General features: G+C 45.7%; 1 protein-coding gene across 2 annotated transcripts in view; it reads right to left on the bottom strand.

The window, feature by feature from the left end:
• LOC119650582 (ATP-binding cassette sub-family G member 1) overlaps positions 1-23,517 on the bottom strand; it is a 101,167-nt gene extending 77,650 nt beyond the window's left edge. For both annotated transcript variants that reach the window (XM_038053431.1, XM_038053421.1), the window contains exon 1: positions 22,712-23,517. The gene's annotated coding sequence lies outside the window, so the exon portion shown is untranslated. The remainder of the gene's footprint in view (positions 1-22,711) is intronic.
• Between the last annotated feature and the right edge of the window lie 690 nt (positions 23,518-24,207).

Genomic DNA, 24,207 nt, shown 5'->3' with positions numbered 1-24,207 from the left:
CACCCGAGGGGTGCCTGCTACACGTTTTCGGCGGGTCTAGATAGGAGAACCTTCGCTTTCCCCTGCATATTTTTTCTACACTTATCCGGAGGACATCCTATTTGCAGGAGGTTGAGTCAATCGTAGACGTAAATTTCCCAGCTTTTAAATTATAGAAGAAGCCAAAAAGCAGGAAACCCGCATTGCCAAACTGAAAATCGAAAAGAAGTTTGTCTGCAAAACAAATGGATGGATACTGGGGCAAACATAGTTAGACCAGCCTAATAAGGCAAGTACTTAACGTAAAGGGTTGTTTATATAACTCAATGCGTCGCCAAAGCATATGTGGCGTCCACGTCTAGAAGATGCAAACTTTATAGTAGTAGGCCCAACTTTTGGTAGAATGGTAAACTGGTCAGTCTTCGATCAACTTGGCACCAAGCCAGGCGGACGGCCAGAGTGCGGTAGGATCAGAGCTCCTGGAGATTTACGATAGAACAGGCGGCGGTAAAACCTGGGTTTGGAAGGCATTTCGGATAAAACCTTTAACCTCACGCTGAAATCCAATACTCACTGAATTGTTTGAAGCATGAAATCGTTATCCGCGCACGGTTGTTGTCAGTCAACAGAGCCTATTTCAGCTTACAAAGACTGTTCCGGTCGAAACGTCTCACCATAGGGTCAAAGCTCTTACTGTACAAGACCATGATCTTGCCAGTCCTCATGTATTCCTCGGAAACTTGGGTTCTTAGCAAAAAAAATTGTGAACTCTTGGCCGCGTTCGAGAGCAGAATCCTCCGAAGAATTTTTGGCCCCCTACATGAGGATGGACGATTCCATAGCCTACATAACGACGAAATCTATGAGCGATACCATGACCGTCCGGTTGTGGATAAAATCGGGCTCAATAGATTACGTTGGGCGGGTCCCTTAATCCGTATGGATGAGGATGATCCAGCCCGGAAAGACTTTAGGGACAATATATATGGTAAAAAAAGAAGACGAGGCAGACCCTGCCTAAGATGGGGCGATGGCGTAGGTCAGGAAGCCAGACAGCTTTTAGGGATATCGAATTGGTGGACCTCGGCGCAAAGCCGGGATGTCTGGAGTTCCTTATTAAGGCAGGCCTAGACCGGATACCGGTTGTTGCGCCGTTGATGATGATGATGAAATCGTTATATGGATGTCCCTGGAAGCAATTGCTATTGCCGATAGGTACTTGCATTTGAGCGGTCAAAAGGTAGTATAGGTGGCAGGGCAAAACCGCGAATAGGGAATTCTTTTTTTATAAGAAATTACAAACACAACAAATTACAAGGATGAAGGCGTTTCCTGCGGCTAAAAACCGGACAAATTGTACCAACTGGTCCTTTAGGTTGGAAATCGGATAATGTTGACTGCACGGAAAACAAATGTTACAAAACCACAAAGGGTGCCTAATATGAATGGGTTATGACGAACTCGGTAAAGAAAACGGACAAACTGTTTTCACATTTTTCCATGGAACGTGTGCTCCCTTTACAGAACAGAGACCCTGTCACCATATAAGGTTGATATCACTGCGTTACAAGAGATACTTTAGCTAGGGGCCGGTTTCCGGTTTATGTACCATAAAATATAGCGACCATCCAATGAACCGTGTGTTCAGATTTGATATTCTATTCAGCTTAAAACTGAAGCCCACTGTTGTCGGCTTTGAAAACATAAGCGAACAGCTATGCACTGGACGCTTGCGAGGCAAATTGCATAGGAGACTGGAGAGTCGGAGAGGGATACTTTCTAGGAAGCAGTGAACCTTCCAAATATAGCCCAGGTATGATATAAAAATCACATTTGGGAGGCTTTTTCGGTCAAGTAGGGACGGAGCCTGCATTCAGGCAATGAGATGAATGTAAGCTAGCAACAGAACGGAAGGATGCTGCATACCGAATAATGCAATATTGTCAAACAACGCGGATACGCCCAGACACCTAACATGAACTCCGACCAGCGGAGAAGAGGCTCTACAGACGGGAAAAAGAAACCTGGAAGGACCAACAAGCCCTTTAAACTTGAAAAGTACGGGGAGCAACCACACTAGACGCACAAATTTTCCCAACAACTTGGCAGGAAGAAGCCATGTATACCACAAAAATCCTTGCTGACACACAGAGAGAAGTCTGATCTTCAACCATATGGGCATATTGGAGTGAAGGGTTGGGTACTGTGATGAACTGCTTAGTAAAGAGAATATTGGCGAGTTGGAGGTCCTGTCAACTGTCAAATACTGCCAGCGCCGACATTGGAAAAACAGTTCGTGCAATTGATGGGCTTAAGAACCATAAGTCGCGAGGAGCCGATGAAATGACGGTCAAACTGGTTAAATATGGAGGTAACTAACTACACCAAGCGGTTCTATCTATCTTATACATAATCACGCAGTCAAGCAATTATAAAAGTATCAAGTTGCCATCTATAAGATATTCTCCAATTTTTTGTTAGGCCAGGTAGCCCCATAGGCCGAAAACATGATCGGCACATACAAAAGAGGTTTCACTTGGGGCAAATCAGCACTTGGCTGACACTGACAACTGTGTGAGGCCAGATAAAAAACAGCATTATCTCTCTGGAGAGCATTGACCATCAACATGCATTCTTTTTAACCGGCCCCTGGGCAAAGTGATACGCGATGTTGATGTAAATCTGATAGGCACCGTTCTCATCAAGTCCACGAAAATACTGGGCTACGCTGACGATATCAATAACCTTAGATGTACAATCGACCTCCATGTATTCTTCGGATGCTTGGGTTTTTAGCAAAAAAAAAATTGCGAAATTTTAGCCGCGTTGGGGAGAAAAACCATCATCGGTGTAACAACGCGAATACTACGACGGTCTTGTTGAGGATAAAATCCTGATCAATAGGTTGCAGTGGGCGGGTCACTTAATCCGTATGGATAAAGATGATTTAGCCCGGAAAGTCGGTAAGGGTATTATCTATGGCATAAAAGGAAGATGTGGACGATTCTGCCTCAAATGAGTGCAGTGCAGGACAGGCCGCTAGACAGGTTTTAAGGACATCAAATTTGCGTACCCTGGCGTAAAATTGGGATGTCTGGAGATCCTTACTAAGGCAGGCCTATACCGCATACCGACGAAGTATGTTATAGCGAAATTTTATGGTTTTAAAATGAATTTAAGGGGGGAGTTGCAGTATACCTTCAAAATGTAATTATTGTAGGTAGGTAGGTAGGTATCAGTGGCCGCTCCGAGGAGCCCAATTAGCGCTTTGGTGCGCCGTTTTGATGCCACAAACTCCTAAGACCGTGACTGTTGTTATAGGAACAGCGAAGCAGAGTCCAGCCGGCTCAGATCTTCACGAAGCCCGCTCATTCCACTCTATGTTCCTATGCCCGAGAACCTAGAGGAGAGTAACCTTGAGCGTGCCGCCCAGATGGTTGAGCGCATCTCTGCACTGTCCCACCAACCAGGAAGATGTCGTCGTTGAGTACAAGGCCTTGATGGCCGCTTGGCTGTCGGTCAGAATGGCTATGTTACGCTTGGGGCTCGAATCACGCTTCAGCCATCGACAGTACTTCCGCCTGGAATACACTGGTGAAACCTGGGAGACCATACGACTTGGATACACCGTGTGTATTCGAGAAAACCCCCGCGCCGACTTCATAGGCGATCTTTGATCCGTCCGTAAAGAATACCGTGTCATAGCCTTGCAACACGCCGCCGGTCTTCCACTTTGCCCTGGTTGGAAGGTCCACAGCAAAGTTTCTCGTAAAGTTCAGCTTGCATGTGACCTAGTCCGTGGGGGATGCCCAGATTTCTCGAGGTATTTCACCTAGGATGTTGCTGTGGCCGTAGGACTTCGCTGCCCAGCATCCGGACTCACGTAGTCTGACGGCACTGCACGCTGCAACATATTTGATGTGGAGGTCTATGGGGAGGAGATGCAGGAGTACATTGAGAGCATCTGCCGGGCAGGACTGCAGAGCCCCCGTAGCACCTGCACACGCGGTTCTTTGAATCCTATTAAGTTTCGTTCTATTGTATTTCTTCTTCAAAGCCTGCCACCATACAATAGAGCCGTACGTCAGGATCGGACGCACTACAGCGGTGTACATCCAGAGAACCATCCTCAGCCGGAGACCCCATTTCTTTGCAAAGGTTCTCTTACAGGCATAGAAGGCTATACAAGCCTTCTTAACCCTCAGTTCTATGTTCAACCTCCAATTTAGCTTAGGATCCAGGATTACACTCAGATACTTTACATTAGAGGAAAGAACCAATCTTTATTCATTCAGCCGTGGTAGTTGGAATTCAGGTATCCTTGTCTTGGTGGTGAAGAGCATCAGTTGCGTTTTGGTTGGGTTTATGCTGAATCCGCATCTTGCGGCCCACAGGCACACCTTTCGCAACGCTTCTTCCATGATGTCGCTCATAATGGACAGAAACATCCCTGATACTAATATCACCAAGTCGTCGGCATATGTCACCACCTTTACCCCGCTGCTATCCAATGAACATAAAATTTTGTCGATTACTATTAACCAGAGCACCGGTGAGATGACGCCACCCTGGGGCGTGTTCCTGTTCACAGCTCTGGCCAAGTGGTTGCCTCCCAGATCGGACTGGATTATCCTGGTACTCAGCATGGATATAATCCAATGCGTGAGATACCCCTCCAATCCAATACCGGTCAAGGCTTCCTTGATGGCGTTGGTACTGATGTTGTTGAAAGCTCCTTCTATATCCAAGAAGGCAGCAAGGGTATACTGCTTGTACTGCAGTGACCGCTCAACCGTGCCAATTACCTCGTGGAGGGCGGTTTCTGTGGATTTTTCTTTGAGGTAGGCATGCTGGGACTTAGAGAAAGGCGTTCTCTCCATAATCGTCCTTAAGTGAATGTCCAGGACGTGTTCTAGGGTCTTCAGCGCGAAAGAGGTCAGGCTGATTGGCCGAAAGTCCTTCGCGGACTCATGACCGCGCCTGCCTGCTTTCGTTATGAAAATCACCCGTGCGCGCCTCCAGGACTGCGGTACGTATCCTAAAGTGATGCAGCTCCGGTAACAACCCTTTTCTGCTGCTTCTGTAGCATGACTGGTATTATGCCATCTGGGCCTGGAGATTTGTATGCGGAGAAGCCGTTTACAGCCCAGCCGATCCTATCCCCGGTAATTACCGATTTGATAGTCTCGCACAGCTGGGATTGCCTCACTCAACTCTCCAAGCGAGGTTCTGACTCACAGTCCTCCTCGCTGGAAGGAAAGTGCGTTTGCATCAGCAGCTCCAAGGTTTCGCTAGAAGATTCCGTCCAGGAGCCTTCCGGCTTTTTAAGGAAGGATGGACTCTTATGTTCCTTGGACAGAATCTTACTGAGCCTCGCGTATTCACTAGTGCTTTCAATGTTCTGACAATAGTCTAGCCAAGACCGCCTGAGTAGAAATCATGGTGGAAAGTTTTTTTGTTGAGAAAAGTGAGCTTGATCGAGGCTTTGTTTTCCACAAAATTTAAAGGTTCATCAATTACAAAGTAAAACGATTATGCTGAAATGAAATTCAATTCTTCCCAAGTTTTCTCACGCCTAAGCACATTAATCTTAAAAAACAAGATAAGGCACTAGTGCAACTGCAGCTTACGTGTTTAGTGCTCTTAATAATGTTTACAACAGAATGGTTGTATGCTAAGTTTACAATTTAATTGTAGCGAATATGAGACCAAGCGGATTTTTCATGGCTAGCTATTCTAACTACACTTAAGAGCGATAAAAATTGCAGAGTATCTGTTTTCAGCCCGCAATACTTGCTAGCTGAATCGAACGATTAGATGGCGTGGTTTAAATGAAGCCTTGAAAGACTACTTGGTACACTTGAAAGATACCTACGGTGTATCCCCTCTTAATCGTCATGTATTTGCCCTAAAGCATGTACTACTCGTAAAGGAAAAATATGCACTTTGAACCTAGCTTTAATCCCAATTATCACTTTCCTAAAAGATACTTTGATCATAACGTATTTTACGCATAACTAAGATGAGAGGCGCCCAACACAGGATTGACTAAGTGTTAATATCTAACGTTCGTTGGCCTGGGAGTAAGTTTACTCAACTGTAAAATAAAAAAGCTTAATATTTTAGATAAACAAAGAAGGCGATGGTGAATCGCTTGGGTAATTCCTAAAGTGCATTTATAGTCATCGCTGTGTAGCGATGGTTACCATTTAACTTCCACATCATAATTTATATTAACCATTCGTGTCGTTTTGGTTTATGTTGAAGTTCGTTTTTGTTCAGAATCGAAGTATGGAAATTTATAAATTGTTATCTACTCAATACGTTTACAATTGCGGGAACGACCCGAAACAGGTCCGCCCTGGTTGGTGGTCAGAAACAGAAGGAAATGCAGTGCCAGATGTGCCGATGGTAATGCAATGCATCGGCGGAAGCGTTAACACTGCCGGCGATGCAGTCGTTGGTTCATATTTCCACTGAGCACTGGCCAATCGCGCCAATGTTGCTAGCAGGTGAACCTGACGCTGACGCTTCGCGGTTGCTTTTTCGGAGCGTCCCCGGAATCAGCGAAAGCTGTCGGTCTCAACAAGCCCCCCCCCCTCTTTTGGGCCTGCCCTGGACGTCGAGGAAAGAGTGCTCCCATCACTCCAGGACTTTAAAGAGATCCTCATATGATAGGTGCAGTGGCCTTCAAGGAGCCTCCACACTAATGATGACCTGCGTGCATTTCTTGAGGTCCCTAGGGGTGTCAACCTCGGCATCGAGTGTCGGGAAGGTTTAATCGGCTACAGTCTCGAAACCGCGTCGCTGAGCCGATGCAGCAGGCTAGAGTTGCTTAGCCCTGCTCAGATATCTAGCACAGGGTCAGCGGGAAGTTGCAGATTCTCCCCGTACATCATCTCTGCGGGACTGGTCATGAACTCCTCTCGATGGGCTGTTGGAAGGCCGAGGAGGATGAAAGGCAAGGACTGCGACCAAGACGGATCGTCGCGAGCCTTTAAGACGGCCTTCAGCGTCCGATACTGACGTTCTAGCATCCCATTGGACTGCGAATGGTATGCAGGGTCCTGTGAGGTTTGAAACCAAGGAACACATTGAAAAATGCACTCGAGATGGTCCAAATGCTCAGGTCTGGAAGAAGAGGCGACCAAAACATCAGACAGCAGAAGTTTAAGTTTCGTAAGACTTTGTTGTTGTTGTGTTTTTAGTTATCCCACGATGTCCCGGTAAGCTACATGAGAGAGAACTAAGTTCCCTGGTCCGGCTTATGATGACCATACGTGAAGACGAAAAGTGGCTAGACTCTGGGCCTATGTATGCCAGCTGCCACTCGATTGAATAGGAAATTTGCTGTTTATAGCTGAGACTCCTTGTATATGTAGTAGTTTCGTGTTGCCAAAACTGGTATTAACGTTGTAATCTGTGTAGTTTCCACTTATTTGTTTAGAGTCTGTTGAGGGTCTTGATTGTGGGAGCTGTTTGCGAATCAATGAATTCTGGTAATTTCATCGGTAGCATGGGGAAGAAGCTAGCAAAAACGCTGCCTTTTCTCTGGAGATTTCTTGGTACTCTAGCTGCCAGTCCTCATTGACCATGTTTGAATGTGCCATATAATATCATTCTCAGCACGCGTGGTTGTTAGATGGGACCCACTATAGATGGCCCCTGTAGCCGCATAGTGTACCATTCTATTTAGGTGGATTCCACTTTTTGCCGGAACCCGTATCATTTTCAACTGTTGGATGTTCGAACGCTCAATTTCGCTGACGATCGCCCAATATGATTGGATGGTTGGTCTTTTGGTTTTTTAGCAGTGAGCAGGCTTCTTAAAAGTCCGTTATAATAACTACTTTCTCCTGAGCTCTATCTTTGGCCAGCAATGTAGGCTGCTTGATACCCATGAGTTCCGCAGAGAGGACCGTCATCGCTCTCATTCTACAGCCTACTTTTATATGGGAAGATGCTGAGATCAGAGTACAACTCGTGAACCCTTTTGTTGTTGCTATTCTTCCGGATCAGTTTAGTTTATTTAGAACTTTTTCCATCCAGTTTGTGGCATCCCCACCTGTCCTGTTCGGCCCATTTCAGACTTCACGGCCTCTGGTTGAGCAATGACCTCTGTGAAATACCATGAGGTTGAAAATTTCCCTGAAACATTTATATACTTTCGAGAAGCCATTATTAACAGACGGTTTTCTGTCACTAGTTTGTAAGAGGATGGTGAAGTTCTTTTAAGCCTAATCAACTCTTTCGCTGCTATGAGGCTTTTCTAAATTTGTATGGGGGTTCATTAGCAAGGGCATGAGCAACGTGAAAGGGTACTGATTTGGTTAGCCCCAGGTGCCTTTTGAGCTGGGTAACAACTACGGAATCTACTACATATTTGGGAGATCCAACAGTTTAAGTAGGAGCGTAATCGAAAACCGGTCTAAACACTGGTTGAAACAGTTTGACCAGTTTTTTGTGTTTGACGTCCCGGGAGAAGTCCGTAGAGAAGTTGACAATTCTTCACACTCTTATTGCCTTTCTCATCATATTGATTGACTTTTAATTGACAGAGAAGCAGTTGTTGTCCAACCCAGAAAAGTGATTTCCTTATTTTGCCTAAGCAGGGTTCGAATCACCAAAATATGACATGTTGCGATTCTGCTTCTTTTGAAAGTGATTACGTCAAGATTAACCGGTAAGCTAAGCGCACCACATTCGTTAAGGAGAATGTTGACTTGGTGTTATCTTATGGAGAGTGGTTGGGTATAAATTAAAAGTTTTGGGTTCCTAACGCTTCCCTGGGGGTAGGCAGGACAGAGTGGATGATTCACTGAAATGTTTGCGCAGCGTTGCACAGGCCAAATGTCATCCTGGTGAACTCGACGAGTCCGAAGGTGTGCAGATAGCCGTTTTGGGTATGTCTTCGGGAGCTACAAGGATTTGGTGATACTCCTTGGCCAGATCCAAGGTTGTGAAAACACGGCATTTTGTCAATGATTGTACATAGTCATGGATGAGTGGAATAGGGGATCGGTCGGGAATTGTTTAAGCATTGAGACGCCTGTAATCTCCGCAATGCCTCCATTCCCCGTTTGGCTCAGGGACCATATGGAATGGAGATGGAAGGTTTAGAAATACCCTGTTTCAGGAGATCATCAAACTCTTTCTTTGCAACAGCTAGTTTCTGGGGTGATGAGGAAGGCACCTTTGTGAAGATCGGGGACCCGGTAGTGTTGATGTTTTGCTGTGGATCGCGCTTAACCGGCTGGGAGAAACTACTTTTAGTAGTGATGTTGCGATGTTTTCATTGAAGTGCGCGACTGTTTTGCAAAAATCTGTAAAAACGTCTGCTTTAGGAATGCAATCCGACCTGAAATCTAAGAATTTTTTGAATCGACACCCATTGCCAAAGATTAGCTTTACTGCCAAAGAAAAACATTTCACGAGAAACTACGCTTTTTCCAAACTTTAGGATTTCTGCCAAACTTAATGAGAAATAGTAGAAACGTTTATCTCTGTAATCTTCAGTGAAATTCGAACTTTCCTCTTGACTTCTTGGGGGTCGAAAATTAAACGGAAGAAAGAAATGTCGGTTGGTCAGGACTGCACACTGTAGCGATTTTTCATGTGGAATATGATTTATATATCTATGAAGATGTATCTTCATGCATACATTTACATCTACAGAAAAATCATGTCAAAGGTTCCGGGAGATAAAGAGTTGTTTTTCGCTAAAAATCCTGACGCTTCGAAAATCCTCTCTACTATTCAACATTCCAGAGAATGTATAACGTAAAGTTACAACGATGAATGGCCACTTGACTGCCTTATTACAAAAATAAATCCCCGCCTCCATCACGTACATAGTGCCATGGTGGAATTCCATTTAATGCTGAAACGACTTGAAGTTGTTCAGTTTTTGTTTTTCCTTCAGCTTAAGCAAAGCTAGGACGAAAAAAAAAATCGATACCTTCACCCGGGATTTCTAGTGTAATTCCATGCACCTACTTAGAGTGCTACTATCCATGTTTTATGATACGATAACTATTAAACAGTTGACGCCGAAATTTCATCCCTACCAAAATGAAAACGTTTTTAATGCCTGACCCTCAAGGATTTCGTACTTATTCCGCAAACGAAACTAAAGTCCTTGATGTAATCTTTTGGTTTGTATCGAAACTAGCCACTTGTTCTTTTTCTTCAAGGTTCTCAAAGTACAACTCCATTCCACCCCCCGATACCCTGCCCAAACCGCCAGGATGTTTTTACTTCTTGGCCGAGTGGAAATCTAACATGTGTTCCAGGTTTATCATATCGATTTTCCGAACGAATGCCGTGCTTTGAGCACCATTTTCCCACGAGATGTACATATAATCCTGACTCCATACAACATATCCTGGCGTGATTGTACTTTTTTTTTAAAACATTTCAAAGTGTGTAGTTATAGTGCATCATGACCTCCTTATTCAACTGAATTCTTAGATGAAAAAATGCTTCTAACAACATTCGCCGAAAGTCTACTGGAAGGGGAAAATACTGGAGCAGGATTTAAGGATTGAAAAGCTTGCAATTGGTGCGTTATTAAAATTTTACACTTTCCTGGATGGAATGGGAAACAGAAGAATAATTATCTTTATGACCATAGCATGTTTGAAATCCATTAAACAATTTTAGGAACTATTGTTTCTTTGCTGTTTTAATTATTTTAAGGAGCTGGCTAGTGGTATTCGTGCTAGTTGAATTGGAAAGCAATACTTAGCCAGGACTATATCATGGTCTTTGGAGCTAGTTTTTCGCCGAAGAAATAAAGAAATTAGAAATGCCAATCGATTATAGAAAATATCCTGCCCTCAAGGCCGACTGTTCAGTAGATACTCTCAGTGAAAAATTGCGATAGTATAAATTTGCTCCGTTACTTTATGATGAAAAAGATGCGTTCCGAAGAGTAGAGTAATCGCGTCTCGGTCGCAGACTGAATCTGAATAAAATAGAATTTCACCCCTTTGGCCTTTCACAACTGGTGTTCTTTATGATCGACGCATCAACGAACATCCAAAATCTATCGCAGTGTTCTTCGCTCTGTTCGGCCATTATATGTAGTTCTTAGTGCTAGCTGACTATAAAAGACAATGAACGACGTCTTGCGCTAATGGAGGCAACCATTTTTAAAACATTTGGCCAGTAGCATAACACGCCATGATCGCCTCCAAAATAAAGACATCCTCGACCGATATGGCGTTACGTCGACCGTAACAAAAATGCGGGAGGCGTCTTCGATGGTATGGATATATAATTCGAGCTGAGCCAAGATCATAGATGAGAACCGACCAAAAGACAGACCGAATCAAATATGGCTTGACACAGGAGATGCTGATCTAAGAGCTCTTCCACTTCACTCATGCCTGGCCTATTTTTTTTTTTTGTGCATACACGGAGGTGGGAAATCTTACAAAGACACGTCCGCCGCAGCTCCGCCGCCTGAACGGCGGAACTACAGCGGGCGCGTGTGGGATTCACACCCACTAAAAACCACCCCCGTCTCTCCAGCCCCAGCCCCGCGGGACCACCATTGAGGTATTACTTTGCAGGGTAGGTTTGCTCTTAGGCACTCATCCTTCGCCTATTTGCAGCTTTCCTTCTTCTTTGTTCCTTCAGCAACTCCTCCTGCATTTGGATGATTGCGGAGCCAACCGCAAGCCACTTCTCCTTGGACTCCAGCATCTCAGTAACCAAGCTCTCCGGGGTCCCGCTCCTGCCCAGTACCTGGTTTAAGCTCCTTCTCTCCATCGCAAATCGTGGGCAGTGAAACATCACATGCTCTGGATCCTCCGGTATGCCATCGCATCTGGGACAGTTCGGAGAATCATCCAACCCAAGCGGTGCAGATACTGCCTGTAGCAACCACCGTGCCCAGTGAGGAACTGGGTAATGTGGTAGTTGGTCTCCCCATGTTTTCGCTCAAGCCACACCCTAATGTTGGGAATGAGCCTGTGCGTCCACCGACCTTTCGCAGACTCGTCCCATCTGCGTTGCCAGAGATCAAGCGACTCTGACCTTGCCGCATTTCTACGCTGTGCATGCCCCTCCATATGTCTTGCACTGTACAGGACACTCATTTCTTTAGCCAGAATGTCAACCGGGATCATGCCTGCCACCACCAATACTGCCTTATCTGATGTGGTTCTAAAAGCACTGCAAACCCTCAAAGCCATCCGCCGGTAAACCGAGTTCACCTGCTTCCGCCTCTGAGAGTTTGCAAGCGCCTCTGCCCACACAGGCGACGAGTAGAGCAGGATGGAGCGCACCATTCCGGCTAGCACCAACCTCCGCCAATGTTTCGGCCCACCAATATTTGGCAACATTTTTGCAAGTGCCGTGGTGGCACTGGCTGCCTTTTGGCATGCATACTCTAGGTGTTCCCTAAAACTCAATTTGGTGTCAATTATTACCCCCAGGTATTTGATAGCCGGCGTTGATACGACCGTATGTCCACCGACCTCCACTTTCACAGTGTTATTTTTCCTGCGTTTCGTTATTAAGACCGCTTCTGTTTTCGCGTCCGCCAAGGTCAGCCCGGCCTTTTCTAGCCAAGACTTTACCGCTCTCACTGTTTCTGTTGCGTAAACCTCCACATCTTCTGGGTGTTTTGCTGCAACAACCACAGCTAGGTCATCAGCAAAGCCGACAATCGTAGTCCCCTCTGGGTCGGCAAGAGCAAGCAGCCCATTATACATGATATTCCACAACAGGGGACCAGGCTGTGACAATCTACTCTTTGGGGCCCTCATCCGTCCCGTACCAGAGAGTCCTCTCTGAGAGGTAGTTTTCCAACAAATTCGCTAAGTATCCGGGGACACCTATGTCAGCCAACGCCCGTTTAATTCTATTCCAATTGGCCGAGTTGAATGCGTTTTTGACATCCAACGCCACCACGGCACAGCAGCCGCAAGAAATCAGTGCACCTTTTGCCAGGTTTACCACCATGCCAATTGCGTCCACCGTAGAATGGGCGCGTCGGAAACCAAACTGGCGTTCCGACAAACCATTGCTGGCTTCGACGATGGGCAGGAGTCTGTTGTAGATGACTCTCTCCATCATCTTCCCCATTGTATCCAACAGGCAGATAGGACGATAAGACGCTGGGTTTCCAGGTGGCTTGAAGGCTTCGGAAGCAACACCAACTTTTGCTTTTCCACTGGGCAGGGAATATTCCTTCTTTTAGGCACGCCTCGAAAGTGTTGGCGAAAAGTTCGGGCCTAGTCTTCACTGTCAGTTTCAAAGCTCGGTTGGGGATGCCATCCAAACCTGGGGCCTTGTTTTCACCGAACCTACCACATATTTCCCGCAGCTCCTCCACAGTTACAGGCGGTATTATGCCGTCATTTAGCTGGACAAAAATTTGCCTTCGCCTATTTTCGTGGTGAGGGAACAGAGTGGTAACAATCTGTTTCAGGAGGCGCGGACAGGTCACCTGGGGTGATTTCCGCAGCCTTTTCATCACCACTCTGTAAGCCTCGCCCCAAAGGTTTATGTCAGCATGGTCGCACAGCTGTTTGAAGCAATTGGCCTTTAGGCGGCCACGCAATTGCTTGTGTGCCTCCTCTCGACCGTCGCCACCGGGTTTTCCCCTGAGCCTCTGGCAAAGCCTCCTTGCCCGAAAACATGCGGCTCGCAAACTTGCGATTTCGTTGTTCCACCAGTAGTTGGGTTGCCTACTGGGGAGCAATCGCCTTCTGGGCATAGTAGCATCGCATGCTTCCGTCACCCATCGAGTGATCTGGGTGGCTTTCTCTCCAGCCGTACCATTCAGGGATATGTCGGATTTGAGCACCGCGGAAAACGTGTCCCCCTCGAAAGCTTTCACTGTCCAGCCAAGCATGCCTGGCCTATGACCGAGGAAAATAGTTCAATACATCAAAACGTTACGACGTCACTTCTGAACAGGATAAAAATGACAGAAAACATGAAAGGATAAACAAAACGTGGTGGGGGTGAAGCAGTATTGTTTGAATAAGTGTGTAGCGACTGCGTATTTTTAATTTTCCTTTATTTATTTAAATGAGGACTGCGCTCTAGGACGCCTTAGGGTGTTATGTGGAGTTCAGAATGTTAATTAACCTATAACTTCTGGAATCAGACTGGGGAAAATCTACTTTTTTAGAAGTAACTGTCCCCTGCAGACTCAGCAAAGAAGATGTGCACTGGAATAAAAACTTGCAGAAGGACTAACCCCATACAGAACTCGGGTTAATACCCAAGCTGGTTAGTAAAATGATGGACAAATACATTTTTGGAGAACTCCATTTTGGTGCTCGTGGACTTGTTCGGGCATTAATCGTCAATTTCTCAAAGTAAGGTATAGCTCTGCGATTGTGGTTAGCAAAAAGCAAACCTACTACCTCAAAACGCTAGGTTCCCCATTTTTCCCTAAAATCTCGTTCTTCTACTATCCGCAATATATCCATGTTTGGTGTCCCCAACGTCGATTTCGTGTCGAAAGCAATGACACGAAAAGAGAGCTGTCTTTGCCATCGGCAGTGCACCCTTTTGGATCTTTCTCTTGGAACTTCGACTAGCCGGAGATTGCACATTTTTCCGAGCCTCTGAACTACAAAGCGGGGCAAAAGTATTGTTTCTGGGGGTCCAACACGACAAACACTGCGGCGTTTGGCCACTCACCTTGAAGAAACTGGGACGACACGAGATGATCCCAACGCTGGCCGGTCCCGGAGCAGCCGTTCCACTGAGAATATCACTGCTGTTACCCAAGATGTCGAAGGGAACCCTGAAATACCGACCAGACGACGTGTAACGCCATTGGGTATTAGCCAGTGGTCCCTACCCAGAATTTTGGTGGAAGATTTTAGGATGTTCCCTTACAACTTACCGCATTCTTTCTCGCCTAATTGGATGAATTCGGACTTGAGAACATGTGGTTCCAACAGGACGATGCATCGGCGAACATTGCTCGCCCAACAACCGATATTCTGAAGGAAGCATTTCCGGGTCGCTTAATCTCTCGTTTTGGTGGTTTGCACTGACCTGACAGATCACCCGATTTAACCGTTCTAGACTTCCTTTTCTGTTTTTTTTTTTAAGCCACAGGTTTACATCAATAAGCCTCAGACTTTTGAAATCATTAAGGAGAATATTCGCCAGGAATGCGAGAACCTGGCATCCGAAGTTCTGGCAATAGTGATGGAAAATGTCATAAAAAGGGCCAGTATGGTCAACAACTCTGGCGCCGGACACTTGGCTGATATCATTCAAAGTTTAATGGTTTCACAAGCAGAACCAAAGTTTTTCATTAAAATAATACAATAAAAGAACAAAGGGGGAAGAAAAAGGAGAAGTAAAAGAACATCGGGTGATTACTTTTACCCCACTTTGTAGTATTTGACAACTATTACATGAATTTTCTTTTAATAGGTGGCCCTTTTCCTTCCTCTACTGGTTGGAGTTTGGCGACAGGAAGTCCCCACAGCTTTTCAGCCAGAAGCCCTCATTTGATCGGCTCTCAGCGATGATGCGCTGTCAGAAAGCTAAACAAAAGTCGCCTTTTTACAAATAAATTTTATTTAGCATATAAGTACTTTTTGGGAGTTATTTACTGCCTTCATCAGCCTTTAGCTAAGCAACTCCCAAAATAAGTACTTATATGCTAAATAAAATTTATTTGTAAAAAGGAGTAGCTATTTGTTTGACTTCTACAACAACCTTACAAGTAGCAGAAGTGATACTAACCACTGTGGGTGAAGTCGAAGGGTCTGGTGCCCCTAATATGATCAGACTGTCATAAGTGCACAAGTCCTCTAGTCTCTATGAGCAATCAATACTCGTTGATGAACTAGTTTTCTCGGAGCCTCCTGTTACCGCTGTCAGTACGCGCGAGCCGCACCCCTTGTTGATTTTTCCAGTGGACATCGACTCTGTGGCAATGGAGTTAGAAGTATTTCGACTTAGCCTGGCCCCGTTGATATCTGTAACCAATCGGAAGCCAGGCCGCTGCGTCCACCATCGATCAGTAACAGCGCCGCGCTAACTTTCCGGCATCCAACCCACACTAATGCTGGTATCGCCAGCCGTACGGACCGCAGGCACTGAATTGCAAGGCACCTTCTCAGACATGCAATCAGTGATCATCGGCGCAGGCGTCTTGCTCCAACCTAGCCTCCTCATCAACGTCCGAAGTAAGAAATTTCAGGAGTCATTGACCAACTTGCCTTGTACGCATCGTGGAAGTTTCTTTTGTCCACAGCCTTTCCATCATTTTGGAAGTTGCCACAGATTCTGAAAAAATCGGACGTCGCTACGCGGCTCTCCTAGAAGAATTCAAGGACGTCTTTCCTCCATAGAGTACAGCCATCTTGCTCGAGATTCATGCAACAGGCCTCTGATCGTTGGGCACCCGCCGGTCCTCACTTCGAAGCCGAGAAGAAACAATTTCGCAGAGCAGAGCATTATTCAAACATCGTCCAGTCCGCTCCACCTCGCCTCAAAGGCAGAAAGCATATGGCGAATCGCCGGGTGACTTCAGATGTCTAATCGCTTGTAGGATCCCGGAGCATTAACCGCTATCATTGAAGATTTGTTGCAGGAAGTGAAAGGCAAGGTCTTCTCAGTGATTAATCCCCACAAGACCTTCTAGATTCCGATCGCAGAAAAAAACATTGAATTCACCCGATCATCTATGGCTCTTCGAAACACAGCCCAGTCGCTTCAATGTGGCGTGGAGCATCTTTTGTAAAACTATTTGTTCATGCCACTTAGCCTACATATTCACGGCTACGAGCGACCATGATCAACACAGTTAACATCTTCGACAGCTTCTTTCCACCCTGTCTCTCGTGAAAGTGGATTTCAACCCGGACAAATGTGTCCTGGGCAGGAATCCAAGTGGAACACCTCTGCCATACCGTCTCTTCACATACCAAGCTATCGAGGACTTTCCAAGGCCACAGACAGAACCTCTCAAGGGAGTTTCCGCCGAGGATAAAAAAATCCCACTTAGTCTGAACTCCCGAAGTAGAAGCTGCATTTCAAAGCAGCAAAATACAAATAGCCGACGTTAAGATAAACTCGTTCTTGCCATCAACGGCCCTTTTTAGCGTGAATTTCCCCGTCGTACCCGGCGGTCTCTGAAGGTAATCAAAAAAGGTCCTAGCCTCGATGAACTTGTTGGCTGGCGATTTCGACCGCAGAGCAGAAGAGATTCCAGCACACTCTATTTCGCACCTCTGCCCTACGGAGTAGTGTGACAGAAAACGGGTATGAATATTGTTTGCTCCGTATACAGGTCTTCTTAGTCAAATTCAGAATTTTCCAAATCCATTTCAGATTTTTCCATTTCAAATTCAGATTTTTGCATTTCAAATTCAGAGCTTTCTCAATATTGGTACCTGCACTACCAAGAAAAAGTCCGTTGCTCCTGAAAATTAGTGCGGGTTCAGGACAACTATATCGTCAAACGAAATTATAGGAACTATAGCCAAGTTTGGGGACACAGTAAGTTATTCACGATGAGCACTAGGAAAGCTGGACTAGGAATATTCATTAGCAACGTTAAGTGGAGAAGCTGGACACCACCTTCCGAAGCAGCTAACGAAGTATATACGCTTGATGCTATTGGCTTACCCAAAGTGGATGAATCGTTCGGTTATGCGTCCAACTGGATGACCATCAGGTAGCTCAGGTGTCTGCTGATTATATGATTTCAAGATTTGTCTACAACATACTATGTCGTAATCACCGGAAGAGAAGAATGGTTGAACGCAAGACAAAAATGGCTGAGTCATTTCTTTGAAATTTATTGTGATAGTTAAGCAGCATCATTAGCGCTGAATAGCAAAGCCAGATCAAGGCAGTTACTGAGCTGCCAGGGGTTGTTACGGAAATATTTCTGATGCAGAGTATCGCTGTTAATGTTAATTCCAAGGAGAACATTGGAATAGTGCTGGCTCAGGAGCCCTGGGTGTACCGGGGGCAGATTCGCGGTCTGCAAGGAGGAGACATGCAGGTAATTTGGGACTCTTCTTGTGAAAAACCAAGAGCTTGCATAATTCTCAAACGTAATTTAAAATACATATGTCTTTCAGAGTTCTTAACCAGGGACCCTGTGGCTATCCAAGTCTCATTGGAAGCCGGGAGGAGCACTCGAGAGGTAGTTGTAGCATCGGGGTACTTCCCAGGAGACGAGAGCCGGGCTCCACCGGAACAAGTCGCAAAGCTGACGAAGTATTGCGAGGAGAGGGCGTTACCACTTCTTCTCGGCTGCGACGCCAACGCCCACCACGAAGTGTGGGGAAGCAGCGACACTAATCGTAGAGGTGAGTACCTTCTCCAATTTATTCTTAGCAATAAGTTAGAAATATACAACGTAGGGAACACTCCAACATTTGTGACCAGCACCAGACAAGAGGTACTAGATATAACTCTAGAAAATACCCTAATGAACGGGATGGTCAGGAATTGGAGGATGTCGGATGAACCCTCAATGTCTGATCACAGGATAATCAGATTCGACATTGAGGGTAACTCCAAAATAAAAAGAATAATAAGGAATCCCAAGAGAACGGATTGGGAATCCTACACAACGCACCTGAGCAACAACATTGCCCACCTTCAAGGGGGCGGTGACATCAGGAGCGAATTGGAATTAGAAACGATGGTGGAAGACCTCAACGCAATCGTCATTGACGCATATGAGGCCAGCTGTCCGGCCAAGACAGTCAAGTCATCAAGGGATGTACCATGGTGGAACAGGAACCTAGCCAGGATGAGAACAGAGGTACGAAAACTCTTTAACCGGGCAAAACAAACCGGGGACTGGCGGAGGTATAAAAATGCACTGACTGCGTATAGCAACGCGATCAGCCAAGCGAAACGGAATAGCTTTAGGGAATTCTGTGAAGGGATTGAACAGATCACATTAGCAACCAGGCTGTACAAGGCTGTAGCCAAAGACGGGGGAATATCCTCCGTCTGCTTGAAAAAGGAAGATGGGACATTCACCGAGAATGAGGAGGACAGGGTACACCTGCTTCTCAGAACTCATTTCCCGGGGTCCTACCCCTCGGCGGCAGGCGACAACAATCTGCCTGACACCCCAACAACGAATAAAAGGGGAAGGAAAGAGAGCTGGAAACTAGCAAAAGAGGTATGCTCAGAAGCTAGGCTAAGATGGGCAGTGGGAACTTTTCAACCAATGAAATCTCCCGGAATAGATGGCATTTTCCCAGCACTTATCCAGAGAGGCTTAGGAATTATCTTAGAGTCTCTTCTGAGGGTGGTAAGGGGGAGCATAGCACTGGGTTACATACCAAGGGCATGGAGACGGGCAAAAGTGGTCTTTATTCCGAAAGCGGGTAAAAACGATCCTTTTCACCCTAAATCTTTCAGACCAATCTGCCTAATATCGTTCCTACTCAAAACGGTGGAGAAGCTCATAGACAACTATATTAGAACTAACGTTCTAAAGCGTAATCCCCTACATCACTGTCAACACGCTTACCGGGCAGGAAGGTCAACTGAAACTGCTCTGTATCAGCTGACAGAGGTACTACGGGACGCCATAGAAACAAAAGAAATTGCGCTGTGCGCGTTTTTGGATATCGAAGGAGCATTCGACAACACATCGCACACAGAGATACAGGATGCCCTGAGCCGCAAAGGAGTGGGAAACACCCTGGCACTCTGGATGGGCAAAATGCTTGAAAGCAGACAAATAGAGGTACAAACAGGTACAAATTCTATTATCATGAACACCACTTAAGGCTGTCCACAGGCTGGGGTACTAGCGCCGCTAATGTGGAGTATGGTAGTGGATAAACTCCTGGACGTGTTAACTAATACTGGAATACAAGCCCAGGGCTACGCGGACGATATTGTTCTAATCTGTAGGGGCAAATATGAAGATACCCTATGTGATAGAATCGAAACTGGACTAAGGGTTACTAGTGCCTGGTGCAGAAAGGAGGGACTGCGGATCACCCCAGCCAAAACCACCATAGTACCATTCTCTAGGAGGCGTAAGCTTGATTACGTGAGAACCATAACATTATATGATATGGAGGTGAAACGAGAAACGGAGGTCAAATGTTTGGGAATTACGCTAGACCAAAAATTACTCTGGAAGACACATGTCGGAAAGCCACGAGGGCTCTGATGACTTGCAGATCCATAGCAGGAAAAAAATGGGGTTGCAGCCCAAAGATACTACTTTGGATATATACTGCAATAATAAGGCCAATGATTACCTATGGAGTGGTAATCTGGGCAGAAAGAACCGAACTCAGCACACAAGCCAGGGAATTACATAAGCTCCAAAGGCTGGTTTGCGTGTGTATCAGTGGGGCAATGAGGACATGCACAACGGCATCCCTGGAGGTCGTTCTGGGATTAACCCCTCTCCATCTGCACATACAGATGCAGGCAAGGAGATCAATATTCAGGATGACCGGTAGTATGAGTGAGGCGGGGAGCTGCCTAAATCGAAGGAAGATTGATATTCTTTCTAGGCGGTATACTGAATTACTGATACCAAAGGATAACATGACAACGAGGTTTCATTTCGATAAGAAGTTTGAAACACGTTGGAGTAACAAGGCAAACTGGGAGGGCGTGGCTGCGACATACGGCTTAAACCAGTAACTGATTACTTGGTACACTGACGGATCCCTCCCAGCAGAGGGAGCGGGTGCCGGTGTCATTGGTCCAAGGAAAATGTACTTTGAACCAATGGGCAGGTACACTAGCATATTCCAGGCGGAAATATACGCCATAGACAAATGCGCCTCCTTTAATCTGCAAAGGAGCTATAGGGGGTAGAACATAGCTATTCTCACCGATAGCCAAGCAGCGATCAAGGCAGTTAGGTCCAACCAGGTGAACTCTAAACTGGTATGGGAATGCCTTGCGGGACTGAATACACTTAGCTCTGGATACTTTGGGTTCCAGGCCATGCTGAGTTGGAAGGCATCGAGGCAGCGGACGAACTAGCCAAGAAGGAAGCAGGGATGCCTTTACACGGGCCAGAACCCTTCTATGGAATCGGAAACGGTTTCATGGCTATGAATCTAAGAAATGAAGAGGAACGGTTGGGGGAACTATACTGGGCGGCCTACCGGGGATGGAGCAGTCCAACGTGTTTATTGGGGATACGAACTCAAGTGCACAAAAGAATGTTTAAATCTCACTAAGAAGAACCCCCTAATCATAGTGGGACTCACTGTCACTGCCGACATAGAAGCTAAGGAGTCCGTAGATATCCTGCCTGCAGGTTTTGTGAGGAGGAGAACGAAACCTCTATACACGTCCTGGGACAGTGTCCGGTACTTATGCAAAGTAGGTCGAGGCATCTGGGAGAACACTTACACCAGATGCAAAGCTGAAAGATCTGGAAGTAGGGAACATACTAAAGTTTCTAATGGTTATAGGCCTGCTTGAGATACTATGATCAATAGGTACACTATAACCAGTAAAAGGGGCACAATAGTTCTTCAAGGACGCGCGACTATATGAAATCAATGTGAGGAGTGGAGTAGGAACCAGTAATTCATTTCAAATGCAGTCGCCTAGCCTCTTTAGACGTAGGACGGAGATACTTCAGAAAGGTTTTTTCTACGATGAATCTGTCGCTATAAGACGTTCGGAAATTAAGGCAGTTGAATAGGCGATTTTAGAGGATAGCACAATCTACCTTATAGACAGCCTGAGTGCTTTGAACTGCTGCTCGCCCAGTCTCTCAATTTGACTCATCCTTAACCTAATTCAAATTCAAAACGACAAAAAATTAAAAAGGACTAAAAGATATTTGGCAAAGATTTACCCTGCAGAGCAAAGCATAAAATTTAAACTTCATTATTGACGCTCATGCTACAATCTGCCATTTAAAAATCATGTTTTAAACTTTCATAATGCAACAGAGAAACTTTGATTAAGAAATTAAATATGCACCAAGTCCTCACGCAATGATTGCTTTCTACGTTCTTACGAGAGTATTACGTACGGGTGCCATTGAATTCTGTGAGCCGGCACCTAGGTAGAAGCAACCCAAGTGGGTGGCAAAGAGGAATTTAAGAATATGCTGGGAAGAAACCTTATTAAAACTAACGCCAAAGGAATCGGGATGAAAGCCAAGAGAATTCGTAAGCGCGACTTCTGGAATACGTGCTGATTCCAGACATGAATTCCGAAACACTCCAGCCGAGTGCATTTTATAATCCAAAGCCATTCGCACAAAACAAAACCATTTGCAGCTTTGCTTGGCACCAATCCATGTTTTCTGCCTGGAATGAGGTCAGGCCACCTACCCTTTAGCTGATGCCGTGCACACGGTGGCATAATAGGACGATTTTTCTCCTGACATACGAAAAAAAATCAACTCATGTTGCTGTGAGCTTCCTTATACATGCCCAAGTGTTTTTCACCTCTCCTGCTATGAAGCATGGAGCATCAAGTATGAATGCAGCCGGAGAACAATTACCGTCAATTCTGCATGCACATTATAGCATGCGCTATATTTTGCGTCCAAGTGAAAATTCCCATTGAAATTTCCGTAACGCCGAGTGTTAAGTTTCAATGAGGACGGATCAGCATGAATTGAAGTATCGACCAAGAGTTTCAATTTCAGGGAAACGCAATAACTGGAAGGAAGAAGTCTGGCTGGGGGTTTGGAACGATAATTGCCGAGACGGGTAAGGATTGGGGGAAGGTGTGTCGAGGACGTCAGTACGGAAATATTCACCTTTGGGCTGTTGAGCACCATCCTTTCCATTTTCGCAAGACATGTATATTATCTACGCTTGTTTTCGCATTTTCGTATCACAACATTTTGGCAATAATTTCCAAACAGGCCGACCCTGGGAAGCTGTCGCCGATGTTGACCGTATTCAAGCCGGACGAAGTACCTTTCTGTCAAATCCCGGACCACTTGAACACAGCAATATTGACTTGAACTAAAATAGCACTAGGCAACGTAACCGTGACTGCGAGAACTCACAATATTTTCCCGACACATTGCCAATTTCAAAATCGACATTTTCAAGTGGAAACGCGAAAAATCAGCGACGCACAAAAACTAAAAATTCACTAGAAAGACTCGGTCTCATCGCTGTCTGGATGCTGAGCGTGCGCGCCTTTGTCTTTCATTCCTACAGCACGAAAAACTCATTCGCTGAGACTGACTAAAATTTTCACAGAGACGCCACGGTATTCATTCAACAATTTTAAGAGGAAATAGACAGATTAGATACATTCAGCTGGAAAATCACTCGAAACTGTCGTCACCGCTACCATATTAGAGTCGCGGAACTAGAAAATCGATTTTTTTTGACACTTCCCGTTTGCCTACGTACAGGGTTTGGCCTCTACTCGGTGCAATAGCAGGATATTGTACAACACCAGCGACGGACCGGAAAGAACAGCTGACAGCTAGAACAGTGAAGCTGGCACTGGTACTCGACTAGCGGTCGATATACCTCCCTGGTTGATTCAGGCCTGTCCGAATCTCAGATTCGTGAACGGAACTTCAGCGGTAGTTCGAAGAGAGATACCGTCGTGCTCTTGGAACTTCTACACCACCATAGCTCCTGGCTCGCCATCAAGTGCTCTTTCGTCTTCATACCATACCAAATGGTAGGTCAGGGAAAACTATGACAAACCTCGAGTTGACTGTCTTGCTTACCACGCAGAATCATCGCGGGGGAAATCGACGAGAGCGGGAGCAACATTTCAGGGAAGTATCGCTCTTGCTTTGTTTCTAGTTAGTAGACTACAAAGCCTTGTCGATTTCCAGTAAAACAACTATTTTTGTTCATTATCTGTTGCAACGGTCGCCCCATTATGAAAAAATATCTACGAAGCGCGTCAATGGTACTAAGTAATCTCCATCAAGATACTCAATCTTTCGGGTTGTTGGTGCCCGTAAACTTGGAAAAATAACGAATCCAACATCGGCACTATGCTACTAGATGAAAACAAACGTTTGGAGACTTTCCATGAACCACGTGCTCTCACAAATGGCGTCACTCGGAAGAGGAAGCCGTACACAAAGTGCTTCGCGTGGTTGCAATCCGCTCCGTCCAAAGTATCTCTTAAATTGATTTGATTGCTTCGCGTTCGCATTCAGCGTCAGCCATACAATCATACATTCCACATACGCTATCTGCCGCCACACTATCTGCTAAGTAAAGTATATCTTGAGAGCGCAACAAAGACCCCCGCGTAACGCCCCGCAATTAA

Source organism: Hermetia illucens, chromosome 1, assembly GCF_905115235.1.
Source record: "Hermetia illucens chromosome 1, iHerIll2.2.curated.20191125, whole genome shotgun sequence".
Classification (NCBI taxonomy): Eukaryota; Metazoa; Arthropoda; class Insecta; order Diptera; family Stratiomyidae; genus Hermetia; species Hermetia illucens.
This window is presented reverse-complemented; position numbering and strand designations above follow the sequence as displayed.